A 25712-nucleotide genomic window follows, 5' to 3' on the forward strand; every position below is an offset into this window, starting at 1 on the left:
AATATGCATCTTTCCAAGATGTCTTTTCAAAAGAAGCTGCAGACGTACGTTTGCCTCACAGACCTTATGACTGCGCTATTAATCTGAAGCCTAATAGGGAGCCACCCAAGGGTAGGGTGTACCCCCTGTCCGTGGCAGAAAATAAAGCCATGTCCGAATATATTCAGGAAAATCTCCAAAAAGGCTTCATAAGATGTAGGCTTTTTCTTTGTCGGCAAAAAGGACGGTACATTATGTCCATTTATAGATTACAGGGGCCTTAACGAAATAACAATAAAAGATCGTTACCCCCTGCCTCTGATTTCAGAGCTATTCGACAGACTACAAGGAGCTCAAATCTTTTCCAAACTGGATCTGAAAGGAGCCTACAATTTACTTTGCATTCGAGCTGGCAATGAGTGGAAAACGGTCCTAGACGGCTTCGCCCTGTTTGTCTCACCTTATTCATGGTTCCTCCCGCTTACCTGGGAAAGATGGCTAAGAACATGCCATACTGGGTCAGACCAAGGGTCCATCAAGCCCAGCATCCTGTTTCCAACAGTGGCCAATCCAGGCCATAAGAACCTGGCAAATACCCAAAAACTAAGTCTATTTCATGTTACTGTTGCTAGTAATAGCAGTGGCTATTTTCTAAGTCAACTTAATTAATAGCAGGTAATGGACTTCTCCTCCAAGAACTTATCCAATCCTTTTTTAAACACAGCTATACTAACTGAACTAACCACGTCCTCTGGCAACAAATTCCAGAGTTTAATTGTAAATTGAGTGAAGAAGTACTTTCTCCGATTAGTTTTAAATGTGCCCCATGCTAACTTCATGGAGTGCCCCCTAGTCTTTCTATTATCTGAAAGACTAAATAACTGATTCACATCTACCCGTTCTAGACCTCTCATGATTTTAAACACCTCTATCATATCCCCCCTCAGCCATCTCTTCTCCAAGCTGAAAAGTCCTAACCTCTTTAGTCTTTCCTCATAGGGGAGCTGTTCCATTCCCCTTATCATTTTGGTCGCCCTTCTCTGTATCTTCTCCATCGCCCTTGCGCTGTCAGTTCCTGACAGTGAGCTCCCCAATCCTGGAGGCTCGCATCTGTGGTGAGTACTAGCCAATCCGGTGATTTTAGGGAAACCCTCTTTCTAAGATCATCCGCTTATAACCACCACTGTAGTTGAGAGCAGATCTCCATCAGCAGATGGAGTTGAATCGAATAGTCCTGAGACAACATGGAGTGCTGAAGAGGATGCAAATGCGTCCTCGCCCATGGCATCACTTCCAGGGTCGCTGCCATCAAACCGAGTGCCTGCAGTTAGGACCGCACTGTTAGGCGTATACTGTTCATCAACAGACACACCTGCGCCAACAACTTCTGAATACGTCCCTTCAGCAGCAAAACCCTGCCCTGCTTCGTGTTGAAACGAACACCAAGATACTCTAGCGACTGGGATGACTGAAGACTTCTCTTGGCCAGGTTCATCATCCAATTGAGCTCCTGCAACAAGGAGATCACTTTGTGCGTCACCAGGAGGCAATCTTCCAAAGACTTGGCCCAAATCAGCCAGTCGTCCAAGTACAGGTGTACCAGGATCCCATCCTTTCTCAACTCTGCCGCCATCACCACCATAACCTTGGAAAAAGTTATGAGCGTGGTGCCAGACCAAAAGGCAGTGCTCGAAACTGATAATGATGATCCAAAACCGTGAATTGCAGAAAACTTTGGTGCTCTAGCTGGATGGGTATATGCAGGTAAGCTTTGGACAGATCCAAGGAGGTCAGAAATTCACTGAGCACAATGTTTCCATGCGAAAATGAGTCACCCGCAAATGATGGCTGACCCCTTTGAGATCCAAAATGAGACAAAAAGAGTCCTCCTTCCTGTGCACAATGAAATAAATAGAATATTGGCCCGTATTTTCTAGAGACGTGGGCACTGGAACCACAGCCCTCAGACTGAGAAGCCTTGACAATGTACACTCCTCTGCTTGCTTCTTCTGTGGTGAGTGACAGGGAGACACCTTGAACACGTCCCAAGGAACACTGTGAAACTTCAGCAAATATCCATCTCATATCACTTCCAGGACCCTCTGGTCTGATGTGATTTCACCCCAACACTGATAAAAGAGAAAGAAGCATCTCACTATCTCCTGTTCCCAGGGTGGCTCAGCAACTTGTGTGCGCCGGCAGTCCCTTTCCCGGTACAGCGGCAAATGACTTTACATGAATTGCCGTGCCTTGTTGAAAACTGGCTTGGTGCACGTAAAGGCCGAAATTTACGTGCGCAGCTGAATAAAAATCTACCCGATAGGCTCTCACACAGACACAAACACTGATGCTCTCTCAGACACACAAAGGTTCTCACGCAGACACATATAAGCTCACACATATACATACTGGGCTTCTTGTTGCATTGGGTCATGGTGGGATGAGCTCCACCTCAGCCCTGCGGACCTCTTGTTGTCATCTGGCCGTGGTGGGATGAGCTCTTCTACAACCCAACAGCCTTCCTCTGTGGTGGGGGGAGTGGAAGTTGTGCACGGGCACGCACGCACACAAATAAAAACACGGGCCTCTCCTTCAGCCGCCGGCGGCCTCTCTCCTTCTTCAGCTGCCAGTGGCATAAGCTCTGTCGGTGGCCCCGTGGCCTCTCCTGCCGCCCTGTACAAATGCATATCACGGTGGGCCTGACAAATCACTTCACCCTCCATTGCCTTAGGTACAAACTTAGATTGTGAGCCCTCTGGGGGACAGGGAAATACCTCTAATATCTGAATGTAATCCACTTTGAAAGTGCCTAAAAAGCAAAATATAACTAAAATAAAAACTTGTCACAATATTTTGACTCCTTGACATTATCAGATACTATCACCCCAAGGTCTCTCTTCTGGTTGGTGCACATCAGTCTCTCATCCCCCATCACATATAGGCCTTTTAGATCTCTGCACACCAAATGCCTGACTGCACTTTTTTTGGCATTGAATCGTAACTGCCTTTGACCACTCCTCAAGTTTTAGATGGCTTCTCAGTCTGTCCGTTCCCTCCGGCACGTCCACTGTCAAGGAAAAACTTCCAGGGGGGGGGCGGAGTCAGGTCCAGAGGCTGCCTGAGGCAGGCGGGGTCTCGACAAGACGCGCATGAGGGGGCGGAGTCAGGCTATTTGCTGCCTGAAACAGGGAACGTTTAGGTACTTCAAGCGTTGGAAAGAGAGAGAGAGTGAGAGCACAAGGGTCCTGATAGCCTCAGCCGGCAGTCAGGCACTGCGACAGGCACCCCACAGCGGCAGGCCTACTCAGCTGAGTTGCACTGTGCGCATGCGCGGTGTGGGGGGTCCTCTGCGTTGGGCCATCGGATGTCGAGCGGGGCGGAAGCGGCCGTCTCGTACACGGAACGGGGAGCGGAGCCCCGGAGCACGGCATCGACAGTGAGTAGCGGGAGGGGCGCGACCTTCGTGACAAACGCTGACCTTGCGCTGTTAGTTAGGGCTCTCGCCCCCTCCTGGCAGGCTCTGGAGATTCCTGCTAGCTGCAGGCCAGGCTGGAGGAGAAGGAAAGCCCCTCGGTAGTAGAGCACTCTCTTGTAGGAGGAGCCCGGAGCAGCTATCGGAGGTTATTTGTATATGTATTAGGTATTACTTTGAGGAAAAGGCTCATGGTGCCCCAGATTTGTTGTGAGAGACTCTATCTGGGAACTTGAGCTCGGTTGAAAGGCCTTGTTTGCCTGGCTGCTGGGTACATAAATGTCACTGAGCAAGGCTTAATTATCACGGTGCCAGATGGGCAAAGCCTGAGGAAGAATCTTATTTACCAGTCAGCTAAGTAAATAGTCTTAATGTTCCTGCAGTACAAAGCTGGGTGGTAAACAGCCTTCATTAGAGCTGGTATTCCAGCCATAGGGGAGTGGCATAAAAAAAAAAAGCACAGTACTAGATTTTTGGCAATACCAAAAACGTATGACAGTTAAAAAAAAAAAAAATCCACCTTATTTTTCTATAGCCCAATAGTGTTTTCTAGCTCAATTGGAACCATTACTGGGATGCTGGGGCCATGAGTTTTCATTCACAACTATATGGACATTTCTCCCCCTCTCCCTAGTCGCAGAGGTATTCACTCTTAGCCTTCAAGGGCTGCCAACAGGTTGGCTTTTCAGGATATCCTTAGTGACTATGCAGGAGTTGGATTTGCATACAAAGGGGACAGGTGTATACAATTCTGTCATGTATATTCATTAGGGATATCCTGAAAACTTGACCTGTTAGCGGCTATTGAGGGCTGGGAGTGAATACCACTGCATTATAGGAATGGTCCTAGAGCCACCAGATGTCACCCTTAATGATGACCATGACTCCCATCTCCCTGCAGGAAGCAGGATGCAGAAGACATGACTTGGAAATCAAACTGGGGTTCTTCCCCATTGCATTGCCACTAAGCCATCCAATTTAAATGATTTCTGATACAGCATCAGCCAAGTCCCCTTTTGACTTGTGCTGCTTTGTAGAACTATGCAGAAATCTAGCAGAACATCTGTTCTCACTTCTTAGTCCTCTTATGTACGTGTTTAGATGTTGAGCTCTGTGTGGGGGTTTGAATTCACTGTTTTAAGTCTAAGACATCCATTAGTTCTTTCATAATACTCAAGACACTTGCTTGGCTTATGACTGGGGACTATTACAGCATTACTCTAAATCTGCAGACCTTAAACAGTTCTCCTTTTTTATCGTGTAGCAGATGGACTCAGGACCAATGGGCATAGTGTACTCCTGATAGCAGATGAGAGACTTAGTCAGATTTCACCGCTGATGGCAGCCTACATATACCTGTGCAGGAAGCTTAGTTCTTTAGTATTTCTCCGTCTCCTAAGCAGATAGGGACACATCCACACACTTGAATAGTGTTAGCAATTCTAAAACAAAGAAGAAAGAAAATTTACCTCAAGAAGACGAGCCCCGCTCTCCTGCGGTGATACCTAAGGGTTCCTCCCCCAGTCGAGAATTCCTGAGGTGATTTCCGAGATCCCTCAAAGGTAAGCCTCGGTCCGGTAGCTGGCTCCCGGCGTGGTCAGCCCCTGGGGTGGTTAGAGACAGCAGGTTGTTGAATCGAGCGCGGCGGTGAAGGTAATTCCCTATCTCTTCCCCCCCCCCGCAGCCGGAGACTGCCCACACGAGACTGGGAAATGTCGAGACCATGTAAGGTAGAAAACGTTTTCTAAGTCTCCGGTCTCCGAGGCTCGAATTGCCGCACAGATCGTCCCTTCCGGCGTTTGTAAAATCGGGTTGAGCAGCCCCGTCCAGGCTAGACCCCGATCTGGTGCGAGGGTCCACACATGTGGAGACCCTCTTGGGGGGGGGGGGAGGGGGGTCGCCATCTTGCCCGCGTGGTCGCCAGTGCCATTTCCCCCCCTTGATTGCCGTATTGTCCACACAACTGACCCGTGCGCACAGTGGCGAACCGGGCGCAAAACCGACTTGTGCGCACAGCGGCTCGCATAAGTAGGTCCATGCGCACATCTCGCCCAGGTGCACAAAGTGGTAGCCTGCGCGCACACCCCGCGTACATTGCCAGCGCAACCGGAATGCACAACTAAGCCTCCCAGCGTGCACACCTACGTGCACAGACGGGTTTGAGCCACTCCACGTGCACAAATCATGGCACTGCCGGCCAAGAAAGCCAAGGGGCAAGCTCTCTGCCCAGCCTGCCACCTGAGAGCTGCGCAACCTGAAGTGGCCTCCGCCCTATGCCTGCAGTGTGAAGAGGCTCAGGGGGAACCTAAGCAAAGCCCCCCACAGCCAGGAGATGGATCCGGATCCACCAAGGATAGTACCCCGGACCTCTATCTCTGACTCGGCGCCTACTCAGGGGGGCACCTTGGGGGGCCTCCACTGGATTCAATATGGACCCAGAGACCTTTTCCTGGGTGGAATTCTTCAAAGGGCTACAAACCTTTGTTCAAAGGGCTGCAAACCTTTGCAAACTGGGTCTGTGGCACAATCGGTACCGCCTGCGACACAGACCCAGTCTCCACTAGAAGCACAAGACCTTCCAAGCGCCTCTCGCACCTACCCAGATGCGCCCCATCCAGGCAAAAGCCTCCCCTTAGGGGACACAGACACCTCGGGGGAAGAGTCTGACTTCCTGGAGGAAGGGGAAATCCTTCCAGGGATGGAACCATACCAAACCATGATGCGATTCTTCTCCAAAGACGAGTTATGAGCTCTTATGTCTCTGATCCTGAAGACGCTGGCCATTCCAGGCACGAGTACCACAGCGGAGCCAAAGACGAACCCAGTTTTGGTTGGTCTCCGTCAGGCCTCATGCTATTTCCCAATGCTGCAGGCCGTACAGCAACTGATTGACCTGGAATGGAATGCCCTGGAGGCCATCTTCAAAGGAGGACGGGCCCTAGAAACCCTATACCCCCTGGAACCCACGGCCAAAGAACTCCTACAGTTCCCAAAAGTGGATGCCATGGTCTGTGCTATCTCAAAGTGCACTACCATCCCAGTCGAAGGAGGGAGCTGCATTCAAGGATGCCCAGGACAGATGTCAGGAATCCATCCTTAAACAGTCAATTGATGTCGCAGCAATGACCCTGCAGATCGCTTCCTGCTGCACCATTGTGACATGTGCCTGCTTGCTTCTCTCCAGGGATGCAACTACTTCCGCCGAAACATTAGAACCGGCGATATCTTTCCTCATGGATGCGACCTCTGACCTGGTGCGCACTTCAGCCAGGGGCGTCTTCTCCATAGTGGCAGTAGAAGGCAACTATGGCTCCGAAATTGGTCAGCCGACGCGACCTCCAAGACGAACCTCATGAGAGTGCTTTTTAAAGGATCCCTCCTGTTCGGAAGCGACCTGGAAAAGTTAGCCAACAAATGGGGTGAATCCCTAGTACCTCAGTTACTGGAGGACAGGAACAAAAGAAACCAGCGCTCCTCTCCCCGAAGAACCAAGGGCAGAGGAGTCCAGCGTTTTAGACTGTACAAAAACACATACCAAGCACCTCGCCCCGCAGGCAGGGCCCAGTCCTTTCAGAACAGACACAACAAGAGGGGAGCTGGCTCAGGTACAGGCCCCGGCTGCACCCCACAATGAGAATCAACAGACCCATCCACAGGAAGTCATAGGGGGTAGACTTACTTTCTTCTACCAAAGATGGGTCGAGATAACGTCGGACAAGTGGGTCCTAGCCATCATTTGAGAGGGATACTATCTGGACTTCCACAGCATCCCTCCAGACAAATTTGTGAGATCACCATGCCACTCCTCTCCAAGAGGAGAGCCTAAATGCGATAACCTCGGTGCCCATGCACCAACAAAATACTGGTCACTATTCCATCTATTTTATCGTCCCCAAGAAGGAGGGTACGTTCAGGCCCGAACTGGACCTCAAGATCGTCAGTCACTACCTGAGGGTACTGCACGTCCACATGGAAACACTATGTTCGGTCATAAGGGCAGTACAACCGGGAGAATTCCTGACTACTTTGGATCTATCCGAAGCCTTTCTCCACATCCCGGTCCACCAAGACCATCAGCACTTCCTATGCTTCGTGATACTGGACCATCACTACCAGTTCAGAGCTCGACCCTTCGGGCTAGCTACCGCCCCTCGAACCTTCACCAAAATCATGGTGGTAGTGGCAGCAACACTGAGGAAAGAAGGAATCTTCGTACATCCTTACCTGGACGATTGGCTGATCAGGGCAAAATCTCCAGAGGAAAGTCACCAGGCAACCACCAGAGTCAAAAATCTACTGCAGAATCTCAGGTGTGTCGTCAATACAGCCAAGAGCTTCCTACAGCCCTCCCAGTTGCTAGAGTACCTGGGAGTCCGGTTCGACACCAAGCAAGACAAGGTTGTCCTCCCCCTTCCAATGAGAAGGAAACTGATGGGTCAACTGTGAAAACTGCTGAACTATGCTCGCCCCAAGGTATGGGACTACCTCCAAGTCCTCGGTCTCATGATATCAACCCTAGAAGTTGTTCCATGGGCAAGGGCCCACATGCGCTCACTACAACGTTCCCTATTGTCACGATGGGATCTGACGTCCCAGAAATACTTCATGCACCTCCAGCTACCAGCAGAGGTTCGAACGCAGCTCCAATGGTGGCTACAGGAGGACCATCTGAGCAAACGAATAAGGCTATCCTCACCGAACTGGATCTTGCTCACCACGGATGCGAGCCTGCGAGGGTGGGGAGTCCACTGTCAGGAACTGACGGCACAGGGACAATGGGACAAGGAAGAGTCGGGATGGAACATAAACCGACTGGAAGCCTGAGCAGTCAGACTAGCCTGCCTATGATTCGGCCACAGACTCTGGGCAGAATCTGTCAGTCATGTTGGACAACGCCACAATAGTTGCATACATCAACCGCCAGGGAGGAACCAGAAGCCAACAGGTGTCCCTGGAAATAGACCCCCTCATGGCGTGGGCGGAAGCAAACCTGCAAGGAATCTCACCTGCCCACATTGAGGGAAAAGACAACATCTCTGCGGACTATCTCAGCAAAGAGAGACTAGACCGAGGGGAATGGATGCTGTCGACCACAGCCTTCCAGTTGATAATAAACCGCTGGGGGACCCCAGCCATGGATCTACTGGCAACCAGATCCAACGCTCAGGTTCCCAAGTTCTTCAGCCGCAGACGAGAGCTGCAATCCCGGGGAATCGACACCCTCATCCAGACCTGGCCACAGGAAGACCTGCTGTACGCCTTTCCCCAGTGGGCACTACTGGGCGGGATCATCTGCAAGATAGAACACCACAAGGGACTAGTACTTCTAGTGGCCCTGGACTGGCCAAGAAGGCCATGGTACGCAGACATGCAAAGACTTCTTGTGGGGAACCCTCTGTGCATACCTCCACACAGGGACCTTCTCCGGCAAGGACCGATCCTCCACGAAGACCCAACTCTATTCTCTCTTATGGTCTGGCCATTGAGAGGACTCGCCTGAAGAAGAGCGGATACTCTAAGGCAGTGATTGACACCTTGCTCCGAGCACGCAAGTTCTCCACGTCTCTAGCTTACATATGAATATGGAGAGTATTCAAAGCCTGGTGTGAGGACCGCGAGATCCTTCCGTGGACAGTCAAAATCCCCATGATCCTTGAATGTCTGCAGGACGGCTTGAAGAAGGGGTTGTCTCTCAACTCCCTCAAGGTTCAGGTGGCCGCGCTGGCCTGTTTTCGATCCAAAGTGGATGGCATCAGTCTATCAACCCATCCAGATGTTTCCCGCTTCCTGAGAGGGGTCAAACAAATCCGACCACCATTAAAGTGGCCGGTGCCCCTATGGAATCTCAATCTAGAACTAGACTTCCTAGCGGGAGCTTCTTTCAGACCTACACGTGGTCTGTCACTATGGCTCCTGACTTTGAAGACTGCATTCCTAGTGGCAATGTGTTCAGCCTGTCGCATCTCCGAACTTCAAGCGCTGTCTTGCCGGGAACCTTTCCTCAGGTTCACACCGGGATCCATATAGCTACGCACTGTCCCCTCCTTTCTCCTGAAGGTGGTTTCTCAATTTCATCTAAACCAAACCATCTCGCTGCCATCTCCAGACGAACATAAGGACTTGGAAGACTCACGCCTTCTTTGTCATCTAAATGTCGGCAGACTCCTAGTCCGATACCTGGAAATGTCGGAATCTGTACAAAAGAAGGACCACCTATTTGTCCTTCACAGCGGGAAGAAACAGGGGCAAGCGGCCTTGCGGGCCACCATAGACTGCTGGATCAAAGAAGTAATCAAGACAGCCTACATAGAGGCAGGGAAACCTCCACCTCTACAAGTCAAGGCCCATTCTACAAGGGCCCAGGCAGTGTTCTGGGCGGAAACCAAGATGCTGTCGCCTGCCGAGATCTGTCGGGCGGCAATGTGGTCCTCCATATATACCTTCTCCAGGTTCTACCGCCTGGATGTCCAGGCCTGGGAGGACACAAACTTTGCAAGGGCAGTACTAAGTGGACCACGGGCAGCCTCCCACCCGGTTCGGGAGTAGCTTTTGTACATCCCATTGGTCCTGAGTCCATCTGCTACACGCTAGGAAATGGAGAAATTACTTACCTGATAATTTCATTTTCCTTAGTGTAGACAGATGGACTCAGCATCCCACCCATGGCTGCCCCGGAATCCGGAAAAATTGGGTGGCAAACCCCAAGAACAAGACAAGCACGGGTAAGCCAGGTATTACCCCTAGTTCTAGACACCCATATTTGCTGGGTGTCGGTGTTATTCGGTTGAGTGCACTGGCGGTCTCCAGTTTGGAAATCAGTTGAACCAGTCCTAGTTAACCAAGTTAGCCAAGTTAATCAAGTTATTATAGCACACATATATCCACAATTGCTTTTCGAGGAGAATTTGAAGAGCTGCGCTTCCTGCAAGTGTATATGTACTAGGGCTGACGTCAGATTGAAATCTGATTCGTCTCCAACTGCTATCAGGAGTACACTATACCCATTGGTCCTGAGTCCATCTGTCTACACTAAGGAAAATGAAATTATCAGGTAAGTAATTTCTCCATTTGAGGCAATCCCTAGTTTTGTGGAGTTGTAAAAAAAAAAAAAATAAATAAAAAAAAATGGCAGCTTCTGGGCAATACAGGTCTATCAGATATTAGTGATATTACAACATATAGGCATATTGAGAAAAAGGTTAGACTATCAGACACCGCAATAACTGTTATTTACCATTTCAAATACCACTAGGACTAGGGGACACTGCATGAAACTAGCAACTGACAGATTTAAAACAAATTGTAGGAAGTAATTTTTTAACTCAGTGCACAATCAAGCTATGGAATCTTTTGTCAGAGGATGAGGTCAAGGCAGTTAACACAGTGGGGTTCAAAAAAGGATTGGACAAGTTCCTGAAGGAAAACTCCATAAACAGTTATTAGTCAGGTAACCCAGACTGGCCACAGTAAGAGACAGGATGCAGGTGGAAGATAGACCTTGGTCTGACCCAGCATGGCAAATCTTATCTTAAATGTAAAAAACCTGGTATTTCTTTGAATGCAGGACACATTTGATTAAGTTTCAAATGTATTTAGTTCAGACAAATACAATGTAATATTTGGCCTTAGGTTATTTCATATAGAGAAAAACTAAACAAGCTCTTTTTAGAGTGAGAAACAAACCTTAGAGACTTATTTATTTTATTTATTTATTTATTTAAGAGTTTTTATATACCGTCATTAAGTTATTCACCATCACAACGGTTTACAATAGGGCACCTATATAAAAATGGGTCGTACATTACATAGGTGGTGCCATTAGTATTCGGTAACAAAAAGGCATTTATTTGTGGGGATTAAGTGTTTCATGGCAATGTGTCCTGAAGGTTGCCTACAGTTAAAAAGGTTGAACTAATTCAGTAAGGAGCATTAAATTAGGCATTCGGTGCTTTATGCCGCATATCCTTGCTTAATTGCCTGCGTCAATTTTCTTTCTCGAAGGCTTGTATGAAAAGCCAGGTTTTGAGTTGTGTTTTGAAAAGTTTGATTGCTCTGGAGTCTAAGGTCAAGGGGCATGGAGTTCCATAATATGGGACCGGCTTATGTTGAATCTTTTCTTTGAGCGCGAAACTGTTTAGAAAGAGCCCTATATGGGAACTCAGGACATTTGAGAGGAAAGGAATAAGACAGTCTTCAAGTCAGAGAAAAGTCTGTTTTGACTATTTACCTGTTCCACTCCACTCATGATTTTATAAATCTCAGTCATATCCCTTCTTGGCTGTCTCTTCTCTAATCTGTTTAGACTTTCTCCATAAGTAGGACCTTCATTTAAAATTTTTGTTTTTTTCCTGTGAATTTGTTAGCAAAATAAAATCAATGGAAAAATGACTCTTCCACTGCTTTTTCTCCTCTATGTAATTAGCCAGTGGTTCTCAACTGGTGTGTCGCAATACCAGTGTGTCACCAAGCACACACAGGTGTCACCACAAATCCCGGTCTCCCGCTGACTCAGCTGTTCCCCCTGCCCCAGCGAAATGGAACTCAACTTCTGCCTGGGCTTAGAATGCTGATAGCCTGGGCAGAACGTGGCAGGGGAGCTGGAGTCAGCGGCACCAGCATGGTCTCTTCTTCCCACCCCTGTGGCCCAGAAGAGGAAGTGGAGTATAGTGGCTGCGGGAAGAAGAGGCCATGTTAGGTAAAGTGCATGCAGTGTCGGCCCAGAGCAAAACTAGCAGCAACGGGGAGGAGGTTCCAAGATGGCCGACCTAGCATAATGCGCCTGAAGCTGCTGTGAGGGCGTTTTCCTAAAAAATTGTTATGCCTCATTTGGGTAGGAAGAGAAGGGCTAGAGAATGTGAACAACTCTGCCCTTCCTGTGAATGGAATTACAGGCCCGATGGATGCCCATGTGCGCTGAGGAGGGTGAAGTCTCGGGGCTATGCTCGCTGGATAGAAGACTGGGAAGAGGTAGTACCCAGCCCCCTCCCTGAGCTTTCGATCTCATTATCCCCCGAGGAGCGACTCCTTCCCGTGAATCCGGTGGAGACCCGGGCGTTGGAAATGGCTCGGGCTAAAACATCTATGCTGGAGGTGGAGAAATTTGGAACCCCCATCGGGATCCTCTAACCTAGCCTCCAAACCGGACGTCGGGAGCTTCGAGAGCAACGCCGATGTAAGTCATGGGGGAATGGAGGAGTTTGTTACCTGAGGCAAATACATCGCTGTTGGTAAGACCAGTTGAATTTATGTTGGAAACTATGGGATGCGATACAAGTGTTGAATAACAGTATTTCTAACCAGATAAAGCCGGTTTTCAGCCATTTGGCAAATTTAGACGGTCGTATAAGAACATTGGAAACTCAGATTTCTTCTAATAAAAAGAATGCGGAAATCCTGAGGAAAGATTTGGATACAAATATTGAAATGCAGCATAACATCATTAAAGAGAACAAATGTCTTGCAACAAGGTTAGAATATATGGAAAATCAGTGAGGGGAAAAAAATCTATGATTCATTAACTTTCCTAAAGACCCGTTACTGGCACCGAAAGAAATGTGGAAAAAATATCTTTCTGAAATTGTCAGAGCAAACTTTTCCACTAATATCCAAGGTGTATTATATCCCACCTTTTAGGAGGGGCAAGGTGAATGAAAAAGGGCTACAAATTATTTCTCCAGTTGAGAAATCAACGTTGGATCTTTCTGCTGTATTGGAAACCTCTCGGAGACAGAGATTGGATTTTGAGGTTATTTTTCCACCACAGAACAGAACTTTTTCTAAATTTGAAATTATACGCTTACCCTGACTTAGCACGCCAAACACAGAAGAGGAGACAGCAATTTTTGCTATTAAGGCCAAAAGTATTAGAAATGGGGGCGTTATTTATTTTAAAGTTCCCATGTAGTGTGTAATCAAATACTTGAATGTGTCCTATATTGTTTTTCAACCGCCTCAATTGGTTTCCTTTATAAGTTGTAAAGCTACTATGGTTTCCTCTTCATCTCCTATGCTCAACAAGGGCGCATTAGTCTGAGTTGGTCGTTCAATAATGTTAGAACCCTTCTATGATAGTTTCCTAATTAGTTCTTGATAAGAGATGTTTTCCTAAAGATGTGTATTGGAGCCTCCCTATAGAGGACTGGGAATTGTGAAAATTTCAATAATCCTTAGCATTTGCTTATATTTTCCTATGAATATTTTTGTCTTTTCACATATTTACAACTTCAAGTATGTTTTTTCTTGAAATGTAATTGTTAAAAAAAAAAAAATTGCAAAATTAAAAATGTAAAAAAAAAAAAAATAGCAACGGCAGCCCCTGTGGCCGATGGGACTCCTTTCTTGTTGCCTTGAGGGCTGGAAGAGGAGGAGGCTGTTGCTGGTGGGGACTGAGTGAGTACGCGAGCATATGTTTGAGATCTTGAGTGAGACGGTATGTATATGTATGAGAGCATGTATGTAAGTGTGTGAGAGCAGGTGTAAGTATGATTAAGAGTCTGTGTATAAGAGAGAGCATGTGTGTGATTGAGTGCCTATGTGTGAGAGAGCTTGTATGTGACAGAGAGAGGAGAAACTTGCAAGCAACCCCTCTCCTCTTCCTAATTCACAACAATCTCAGGGCACCTGGAAATTGAACGTTTCCAGGTATGGAAAGCAGAGAATTTTTTAATCCTTATTATTTTTAATTATTGGGTCTTTGTGTCTCCTGATTTGAAATATTTTATTGGTGTCTAGAAATTTTTTTGAGTTTTTAATTATTGGATCCATTCATCAGCTGTTTTGAAATCTGTTCTTTTTATTAGTATGATTTTACTGCTATTGATTTTATATTTCTTGCTTTATTTTATGAGGACTGGTGCTGTTTCCTTTGTTGTGCTGCATACAGAGACCCTGGCTTGTTGCGGTTTCCAGTTCAGTTTTGGACTGCATGTTTCTATTTATGTTTATGGTCTCTTTATTTTTTGTTAGGTGCAGGTCTGCACATGTGATCGAGGTGAGGTTTTCTGCTAGCGTGTAGTTTCTGTGTAGGGCTCTAGAGCAGCCTGGCTTGTTCCATTGTCTTAATAGAAGTATTGGAGTTGTAAGGCCTTGTGTAAGGTGGTTACTTTTTGAGTGCTGGAAGTTGGTGCTGTTCTGGTATGGGAGGTTTACCATTTATATAGTTTTTGTTCAGAGACAGTACTCTTATTTTTCCCTTGTGCCATTCTTAACAATAAAAGTAATATGGGGCCTTTGTTTGTTTGTTTTTTTATTTCCACCGTAGATTGTAATGAGAAATGTCACGCAAGTGAGAACCATCTGTTAGGTGTGTCCTGACAGAAAAAAGGTTGAACACTGACAAAAATAAAAATTAATGCAAAAATAGCTTATAACATTAATTCTCAGCAAAAATAAAAATTGAAAACCAAGGTTCCTATCCATATGTCAAATATGTCGTCCTTCTCTGTACCTTTTCCAAGTCACTGTTTTTTTTTTTTGAGATGGGGTGACTAGAACTGAACACAATACTCAAGGTATGGGTGCACCATGGATATATACAAAGGCGTTATGATAGTCTGTTTTATTCTTTATTCCTTTTCAAATAATTCCTAACGTTCTATTTGCCTTTTTGATCACTGCTGCACACTGAGCCGAAGATTTCAAGGTAACCACTAGGACTACGCGGTCCTTTTTCTGCATGGTGACTCTTAACAGGGAACCCAACATTGTGTACCTATAGTTGGGATGCCCAGTATCTTAATCTCACATGGTCCTTCTGCTGTTTTAATGACTCAAAATAATTGTCATCTGCAAATTGGTCACCTCACTCATTATTCCCTTCTCTTGATCATTTATGACAATTCTAAATAGCACAGGTCCCTATTCAGACCCCTGAGGCCCTCCACTAATGACCTTTCTCCATTTGGAAAACTAGTTTTATCGTTTCCCGCTTTTTATCCAGTTACCGGTACACAATAGCACAATATCTCCAATCCCATGACCTCCCCCATTTCCTGAGGAGTCTCTCTTGAGAGACTTTGTCTAATACCTTCTGAAAAAAAATCACACTATATCAACCAGCTCACGTTTACATGTTTATTTACATCTTTAAAAAAAAATCTAGTAAATTGGTAAAGCAAGATTTCCCTTTGCAAAATCATGTTGACTCTTCCCATTTAACTATGCTTGTATGGTCAGTAATTTTATATGTAGCAGAAATTATATAGAGTGATGTTACACTAGTTCTACATATTTTTTCTTGTATATTTACCAATACAGATTGTTTTAATCTTCACGCAGGTCTCTTGAACAAAGTATTCCTATGCTGCACCCATATATACAGTTAAGACATCTGTCTACAGTAAAAAAAAAAAGCAAAAAAACTTGTAAAACCCCCATCCTTTCTAGCATGCTATGATAGTGAAAGCCTTGGCCAGGAGACACACATTTCGCTGGAGCCTTGAAGTCTACAGCAATGGCTGGGACTCCCTCCCACCATATTTGCAGTATCCCCGACCCAAGGAGCAGAAGAACAAGGGTCCCTGGAATCTTAAACCTTAATATCCTAATCTCTTTCAAAAGAGATTTATTCCATCATGACTTCACCCCTGAACCAACTTCTGGGCCTCACGCTATTCTCCCTAACCTTGCTCAATGCACAATCACTCTTGAAAAAAACTCACCTTCTACACGACTATCTAATAGAAACAAAACCGGACTGCTGCGCAATCACCGAATCTTGGCTGAAACTTGAGGACACGGCACTAATTAACCAACTCCCCACGCACTCCTACGACATATTCTCTATCCCCAGACCTAAAAAAAAGAGGCGGCGGTCTGCTATTAGCCGCAAAAAAAGAACTAGGTCTATCTCTACAGATTACAAACACATCAACCTCTCTCGAAGTAGCGATTTTCAAGTCTAAACACCTTCAATTCTGCCTCACATATGCCCCACCAGGAAGCCTAGAATCTGACCCGTCCCCTTTAATCCAACTCATAGCCAAGCACATAAACATAGACTCCCCTGCTATAATAATGGGAGATTTAAACCTCCACGTGGACAAATCACCTCAATCATCTAGTTGTGAAACATTTCTCACCATGCTTAAGTATATGGGTTTCAATCAAATCATTAAGGGTCCAACACATAAAGCGGGGCACACTCTGGATTTAATCTTCATAAACGAAAGCCTTAACCTCGCCTCATCCACCACTTGCTCCCCAGTCCCTTGGTCGGACCACAGGTTGATCTCTAAAACTCTGAAGAACATCCAACCCACTCTCCAACCGATACAAAAAACCACGGTCCAGTTCAGGAAATTATGCAACCCTGACACCATTAGCCCACACCTATCCACAGCATTAAACAAACTTGACCTCTCAGATGCTGATTCAGCCACATCCTCCTGGATCAAGATAACGAAGAATATTGCAGACCTTAATTGCCCTTTAATTACCAAAGACACCCCTTCAAACTCGAACAACAGGAAACCCTGGTACACCCCACAACTTAGAACCCTCAAACAAGAGCTCATAAGTATGGAACATTTATGGCGAAAAAATCCATCCCCATCTAACCAGGAAGCGTACAGATCGCCCATGCACCGCTACCTGATATCCATCCTCCAAAGAAAGAGGGATTTCTACTCACAGAAAATCCACCACTTCATCTTCGATCCTAAAGCTTTATTCTCTCTCGTCTCGTCTCTCACCAAATCTTCCCCCCCGACCATCCCAGACGATCAAGCCGCCAGCAAAGCCTCAGAGCTAGCAACATACTTCAAGAAAAAAATCTCCGATCTGATCACACCTTTAAATGCCAATAAGGGTCCTCTTCCTCCTCCCCCTTACTCTGCACATATTCAACAGAACACAATTCTAGAAAACTTCGAACTGACTTCCTCCTTAGAGATCGAAGCAGTCCTAAAGAAGCTCAAACCTGCCTCACACCCCACGGATGCAATCCCTTCCAACTTACTCATTGCCATCCCCAAAACTGTCGCCAAACCAATCGCCAACATCATCAATTGTTCACTAATGCAAGGCTCAGTTCAGACCCCTTGAAACTCGCAATTCTTAAACCAATTCTGAAAAAACCTAACCTGTCTCCAGACGACCCGGCCAACTACCGACCTATTGCAAAACTCCCTTTCATCTCCAAAATCCTAGAAAAAATAGTAAACAAGCAACTGTCGGATTACCTGGACGATAACAAAACCTTAGCACCCTCGCAATTCGGCTTTCGCAAAGCCCGAAACATTGAAACTCTATTAATCTCTTTAACAGACACCATACTCATGAATCTTGAAAAAAAACCAATCCTGCCTACTTATACTCCTCGATCTATCAGCTGCTTTTGACACGGTGAAACACTCAATACTCTTGGAATGGCTAGCCGACATAGGCATCAAAGGCATCGCTCTTAACTGGTTCAAGTCTTTTCTACAAAACAGATTTTATAAGGTCAGAGTCAACAACAATGAATCACACCCCGTCTGCTCTTCTCTGGGAGTCCCTCAAGGCTCCTCATTATCCCCGACTCTCTTCAACATCTATCTTTTTTACCACTCTGCCAGCTCCTCTCCAAATTAAAATTAAATCACTACATTTACGCAGACGACATACAAATATTCATCCCGGTCACAGAATCTCTACAAAAAACCCTAGAATTCTGGAACAACTGCCTTCTATCCATCAACAACCTGCTCTCGAGCCTGAACTTAATCCTTAATTCCAATAAAACGGAAATACTCCTCATCTCACAGGACGGTAACTACGCAATGCCTAACGTGAACCCTACCAGTCAACCATCCTTTTCTTCTCAAGTGAGAAACCTTGGAGTCATCATGGACAATCAATTAAACCTAAAGAGATTTATCAATAATACTGCGAAGGAGGGTTTTTTTTTAAATTGCAAGTCCTAAAACGACTCAGACCACTTCTCCACTTCCAAGACTACCGATCAGTACTCCAATCATTTTCTCAAAAATTGATTACTGCAATTCTCTTTTACTCTGTCTCCCAGCAAACACCATTAAACCCTTACAAATGCTGCAAAATGCCTCAGCCAGGATTCTGACCAAGACCAACAAAAGAGATCATATTACCCCTATCTTGAGGAACCTTCATTGGCTCCCACTCAAGTTCAGAATCTTATACAAAACACTAACGATCATACACAGTCATCCACAAGCTCATTCCACTGGAACTCAACATGCCATTTCAACCACATTTACCCTCCAGACTGATGAGAGCAGCATATAGAGACACTCTCATTGCCCCACACATCAAAACCTCTCTAAGTAAACGAGCTATGTCCACAGCAGGTCCTGCACAATGGAACTCTCTACCTCCAGAACTCCGGTTGGAACAATGCCCGATCACTTTTAAAAAGAGACTAAAAACTTGGCTATTCGAACAAGCGTTTCATGTAGGCTAATGACGTACCTCCATCACCTTACTAGCCAACAGGCTAAATATCAAACTATCTATTCAGACTATCCATATAGTTTAGCATCTCAACTCTGCAGCCGATCAATACAAGTTTACTCATTGTACACGGAACTTAAATTAATTCCAGTATGTACCTAGATCTTCAGCCAAACCAGACTTGGCTCAAAAAACATGTCTTATTCATTTTCTTTAATATCATTTTTTCGTTATTCCCCATTATTTGATCCAAGTTCTATGCCCTGTTCTATGTAATCGCATTCTTACATGCTTATTATCGTTATAATGTAAACTGAGATGATATGGAATATTTTTACATGAATCCCGGTATATAAAAATGTTAAATAATAAATAATTATAATTGTCACGTGTTTCCCAATATCATATTCCAAATTAGTCAAAATTGAACAAAGTTAATGTCATTAAACTGAACCACTGATGAGAGAGGTGAGGTAGTGGAATTAAAATTAAGTTTTGCTAAAACATCAAGGCTGCACTAATCCATTATTCTGTTCCCTGAGCTTTCCTCTCTAGTCTGTTGTACATGTAACTAGAGCTTTTTATTCAGATGAAAAGGAGGATTCTTTGTATGATCTTGGCCAAATCAAACAAAAGACATGCTGTATCTGGTGGCAGTCAAGTTTCCAAATTATTATTTCTCAGTTTTAGAAGCTTTGCAATAAGGAAGGTTGGAGCCTATATCTGATTATATTCAACTGGATTTAGTGAGCTGTGAAACTAATTAATTGCTGAGCTGATAAGCTTTGTTAGTTGCTTATGGATATCTCACATAATTCCCAAATGGCATCTAGAGTATATCTTGCCTCACTGTTGATGTCACAGTGTTGAATGTATTCGAGGCACATGCTTGTGGATTTTCATTGAGGTATCACATGAATGAGTTAATTAAATGATAATCCCCTTTGAACAGGGAATTTACTGGCAATTATAGGCTAAATTCTTAATACATGATATTCTACAAAAGCATCAGTTGATATATACATTCCAAACGGTTACTGGGCATTTCCTGGGTTCCAACAAATTGGATGACTTGGAACATTCACAATAAGGAGAGATGTTATTGCATTTTTCAATTATTTATTTCTTCCATTTTTTTTTTTTACTGCTCCATCTTACCTGAGCTTAGGGCTGTGAAAAGCACATAAGACAACACTGAATACATACAAAGAAATTTATACAATATAAAACTACAAATAAAAATTGAAAACAAAACACCCCATTAATCAACAGCCTCATGTGTGTGTGTGTGAATCAGCTGGGGAATTTTGAATGTTTAACAGTAAAGCTCTGATCCACGGTACGATGGGTCTAAGGATGTTCTACAGAATGTCCATCTGTCAAGGCCTCTGCCACAGTTGTGCCAACAGACTTGATTATATAAACAGTTTCTCCTGTTGGAAGATTTTAACTTTCATATTGACTCTGCTGAGGGAGGCTCAGCTGTGAAGTTGATGGCATTGCTAGATGACTTGGGAATAGTTCAGCTTTTTAATGGGCCTTCACATATTAAGGGCCATTCATTAGATTTTGTTTTCTAAACTATCATCTTGCCCAGTGTTAATGCTATAATAATTGGGTCTTTTGTGGGTGAGGGTGCTTTGAGTGAGTGGTATTATTTTAGACTAGTGTCAGCAGCAGAATTGCAAAAACTCCACCTTTTGTAGCCTAGACCTTTTCTGGCCTGATTAAATTGAGAGCTAAATTGCTCCATTGGTTACTGATATAGTGACTGGCTCCTTGAAATCCGGCCTTTTCCTGGGAGTTTGAAGAAGGCAGTTATTAAGCCACTGTTTTAAAATAAAGTATTGGTCGTTGCAAATCTATTACATTACTGCCCAGTTCCCAGTCTCCCCTTCCGTAGTAAAATTATGGAAGAAATTGTTCTTTCTCAATTCTGGGTTTTGGACGAGTTTGCCATTTTGCATTCTCAACTGTCCAGCTTCAGTCAAAGTTGTGGGATGGAATGAGTTCTCCTCCTTTCTGTGATGGATGAGCTTGGAAGGCAAATAGATTTCAATAAAGAATTCCCTCTTCATGATATTAGATGTATTTGTAACCTTCAACACAGTAGACCATGAACTTACAGCAGTTTAGGTCACTGATGTCAGAAACCCTTTCTAGTTATTTAAAACATTTCTTTCAGAGAGAATCCATTGGATCAGTTAGAATGGGAACTATTCCTTACCTTGGAAACTTGCTTGTGGTGTCCCTCAGGAATCCTTGTTGTCTCCAGTATTTAATATTTATTCCTTTTCGTCCTGCCAGGCTAGTCCAGATACATAAGTTATGCTCTCACAGGCAGATAAAGGCAGAGAACACTCTTTTATACTGATATCACCTTCCTCTATATATATATTCTGAGGTAGCAGGAAGGGTTGTCAGTTGTATTCCGCTTCCAGCAGATGATGATGGCTGGGCTAGTACAGCAGGAGTTGAAAGACAGGCTTTTAGGGCGATTGCCCTTTTTTGATGGATTTATCAGGTCTGGCTATTCAAGGGCCTGCTATTGTTTGCAGCTGTGGGAGCTTAAAGATTTGCAAGACTACAACATGGATTCAGTGTACTCATTTGTCGAGCACTACAGGTTAGATAATGCAGGCTAAGAGGACGCAGGGTTTGGAGCTATAATCCTTGAGGCTGCCCTACCTCCTTCCTGTCTGGGTGTGTCCTACGTGTCTGGACTGGTCTGTGAAGACAATAAAGAAGGTGAAATGTAAGTGTTCCTGTTAATTTCCTTTCCTTGAGTCCTGTCAGTCTAATCCAGATCCCATCTGAAGCTATGGTGGAGGATTTAAGAAGCCAGTATTTTAAAGTGGGGAGGGGGAGAAATAATGGAAAGATTCCCCAGTGGCTTTCATCAGTTTAGATTGAAGTGTAATTCTGGAGAAGGAAGAGCAGGAGGACCTATTCATTGTCATAACCAGGCCTGTTTGTGTTTCTTAAGCACCTAAGTTGGCCACTCCTGATATAGAGAGAGGTGACATTAGTATAAATGTTCTTTGCCTCCATCTGCTTGTGGATGAGCATAGTTCGTGCATCTGGACTAGTCTATCAGGACTCAAGGAAACGAAATGGGGCTTAAATTTCACCTTTAGCCCCATTGCTAAAAAGAATTGAAGAATTTGGTGACACCTGTCAGGTTTATGCTGCTTAGCAGTAGGAGGTCAGACTGAACAAATTGCTATTGTGAATTTCTGTTTAGAAGGAATATTTGGCTGGTTGACAATCTGTTAACTTTATAGCCTCCCAAAATCAGAACTATTATAGATATCATGAGGATTCTATTTCTCCTAGATATTTCCCTGAGTTATTGGGGTAAAAATGAAACTAAAAGGTGATCCATGCTCTTGGAACATCACCAATTCCAAGCTATCCCTAGTCTCCCAAATTCCATAGTGATTTTGTCTTCATCTATTTCCCATGCGGTACATCGGAAAGTTATGTTCTTTTTTTTTTGTCTAGGATGAATTTATCAACAATTCATGCGTTGATCACAAGCAGGATTGATTAATGCAAGTCAGTGTATGAAGGGCTACCACAACGCATTCCCAAAGGGCTCCAGTTCCTCCAGAATACAGCTGCAGAACTTCTGACAGGTGCCAAGCCCAGAGGCCATGTTACTGTTGTCTGTAGGAGTACTCTGGTCACCTGTTCAGTGGCGAGTTCAAATTAAAATTGGTCTATTGTGTTTAAGTGCCTGACTCAGAAGGGATCTAGGAAGGAATTGGCATTCTTCATAGCAGGACCTGCTGGCTGTCCCTCTTTTTAGAATCACTGGCCCTGCTCTGTGGAACGAGGCGCCTCCGAGCACTGCTATCGGATTTTTAGGAAACATTTGAAGGCTGGCTGTTTCTACCAAGTGCCTTTTATTTTGGCTATCGCTGAGCCTTGATCCTTATCTTCGAGTGCTCAGTTATTGCATGGGTTGAAGTACTTGGTGATAGCAATGGATAATTTGTTGTTTTTCAAATTGTTATATTTTAAATGTATTACTGTATTGGATGGTACTATGTTTTATAACTCGCCAGGAGGTTTGACAAATGTGTGATATCAAATATGGAAAATATTTCTTTAATGTTCAATTTCTTTGTTCAAATGGTATGAACATTGTTCTTCATGAAGAAAAGATTGAGAGAAAGATGAGATGGAACTTCTCTCTCCATCACAATTAAGCCTGTGTTTTATAGCTAATGCATTCTTTTCTGGCTTTGTGCTTTGCAACCAGGTGCATTACCATAGAGAATAAAAGCTGCTTCATGCAGCAGAAACCTTCATAAGCAAGCTCTAATTATGTAACTGTCCAAGAAGGGAAGGAAAGCCCAAGCTTGTGTGAGAGAGCACCGTCTCCTTCTGCTGCATGCTGCCCTGAGTCCATGCAGATGGGCTTCAGCCAGGCCTTCTGATTGGTGGCTGCATTGATGACAGTGTTACACAGACTTGGGAGAGGAGATTTGTGAAGAATAGAGATGAGAAATTGGAAATATTTGAAGAAACCTCACTGAATTGGGTTAAATTTCCATTTGTTTGTGAGAAGAGAACAAGGAGCAGAATGAAACTAAATGGATGTGATATGCAAGATGACAGTGAAGGGTGATTGCTTATTGCTGGAAAATGCTGGCAGCCTTTCTCCCTCTGGCACCTTTTTGTTGACAGCTTGTAGACATCTTAAGCATTGCTGTGATCTTATATTTTATATCCAGGGTTAACACAAACGTTTGTGGCATGGCAAGGTTTCCCCCCACCCCTCAATTGAAAATGAACTGTACTGCCCTTCAGTATCTATACTTGCTGTTTTATTTCTGTGGTGCCATTAATGCACAAAGCCCTGTACAAGACATAAAAAAGCAGACCATATATTAAGAACATAGTTATACAGGGACCATACATAGGTCCCTACCCCAAAATGTTTACAGAGTCGCCTTAGTGTAACAATTAATGTAATCAGTGTTCCTTTTGATTTGGAAAAGGGATGACATTTAATGTGGTTATAACATGAATAGACTGAGGAGTTGCAGGAGGACCTTATAAGACTGGGAGCCTGGACATCTGAAGGGCAGATGACATTTAATGTGGGCAAATGTAAAGTGCTGCACATGGAGAAAACTCATCCCAACTAAAGGGACACAATGCTGGATTCTGTTTTAGGAGTCACCACCCAGGAAAAGGACCTTGGTGTCACTGTGAATATGTTGCAATCCTCAGGGATCTAGTGAAGCTTGAGGAATGATCTAGAATCTGGCAACTAAGATTTAATGCTAAAAAAAATTCAGGGTCATTAGGGCTGCAAAAAACCTAAAAAGCAATACAGCAGAGGGGCTTGAAATTCTAAGCATGAAACAAGAGGGTATCTTGGGGGGGGATCATATCTAATCTTAAGGTGGATAAAGTGACACCAAAAGCTAGAAAGATGCTTGGCTGCTAGGGAATGGTCAGCAGAAAAAAAAAAGGTGATATGACTCCTGAACAAGTCCCTGGCGAGACCTCATTTGGAATACCGTGTACAATTCTGGAGACCGCACCTTCAATAGGATATAAACAGGATGGATTTGGGCCAGAGGGTGGCAACTAAAATGGTCAGTGGTCTTCATTCTAAAGCATATGGGGATAGACTTAAGATCTAAACATAGATGCCCTAGACTAGAGGGAAGGTGAGATAGGGGAGATATGATGGAGACATCTTAATACCTTGGTGCTATCAAAGCACAGGAGGCAGGTTTCTTTCAATGGAAAGGAGACTGGAGTGAGGTAAGGCTAACCAGCTTCCCGGTCCAGAAGTTGGTTACTAAAATGGTCGGTGGCTTTTCATATAAAGCATATGGGGGCAGATTTAAAGATCAAAACATAGATACCCTAGAGGAAAGGATGGGGAGAGATGGTGAAATTTTAAACTTACCATTTATTTCATTTACATGAGTCCTGACAGACCAACGGGAATACACTCGCTCAGCACTAGGTGGAGGCAGATAACTTCTGCCTTCTTTTTCTAACATCACCTTATATATTCTGGGATAGCAGGATACACTGTCAGTAGCCTATTGCCCTGTCTTCATTTCCCTGTATTACTGTACTTTGCTCCTTTATTCACTACCTATATCTATGAGAGCTGAGAGGCACAATCATAAGAGAAAATGAAAATAAGCTCCATATAATTATCCAGATCATGAACAGGTTCTTCTTCCTTCTCTGGTATCCCTCCTTGCTTCTTTCACTGTGAAGGCAACACATTTTAAACAGATAATTTCCTTTCCTTGAGTCCTGACAGACCAGTCAAGCTCCCTCCCCAGAGATGATAACTAATAGGGAGAACTCAGTTTTTTATTTTCCCCTTTTTCTCTTGCTGTGGAAAATGAAAAGGGAGAAGCAATAGGGAGGGAAGTTCTCAGTAGTGAGACCAGTCCCGACAAATGGGACATGCCCAAGCAGTGCCTACCCCAGTTGGGCCCCTAAAACCTTTCTACCAAAAGCAGCCACCTCTTTTGTTTACAGATCCAGCCTATAATACTTTACTAATGAATGTAGAGGACGAAGTAGCTGCTCTGCAAGTATCCTGTGGAGACATTAGCTTGTGTTCTGCCCATGTTATGGCCTGCTTCTACTTTAATTTGGACCTTTAATTTGGGTGGCACCTGCCTGCCTTCCCCAATGTAGGCTGCTAGAATCGCTTCCTTGATCCATCTCGCAATGGATGCTTTGGATGCTGCCTAGCCTTTTCTTTGGCCCCCAAACAGGACAAGAGGTATGTCTATATTCCTAAAATAATTTGTAACCTTAAGATAATTGCAGCAGAGCTCTTGTGATATCTAGAAGATGC

At 44.6% G+C, this 25712-nt stretch overlaps 1 protein-coding gene across 1 annotated transcript in view; it reads left to right on the forward strand.

Annotated features, from left to right (window-relative positions):
• The first annotated feature begins 3182 nt into the window (after positions 1-3182).
• FAM222B (family with sequence similarity 222 member B) overlaps positions 3183-25712 on the forward strand; it is a 117104-nt gene continuing 94574 nt past the window's right edge. Inside the window, 1 exon segment of the mRNA XM_029611228.1 lies at positions 3183-3415. The gene's annotated coding sequence lies outside the window, so the exon portion shown is untranslated.

Source organism: Rhinatrema bivittatum, chromosome 8, assembly GCF_901001135.1.
Source record: "Rhinatrema bivittatum chromosome 8, aRhiBiv1.1, whole genome shotgun sequence".
Taxonomy (NCBI): domain Eukaryota; kingdom Metazoa; phylum Chordata; class Amphibia; order Gymnophiona; family Rhinatrematidae; genus Rhinatrema; species Rhinatrema bivittatum.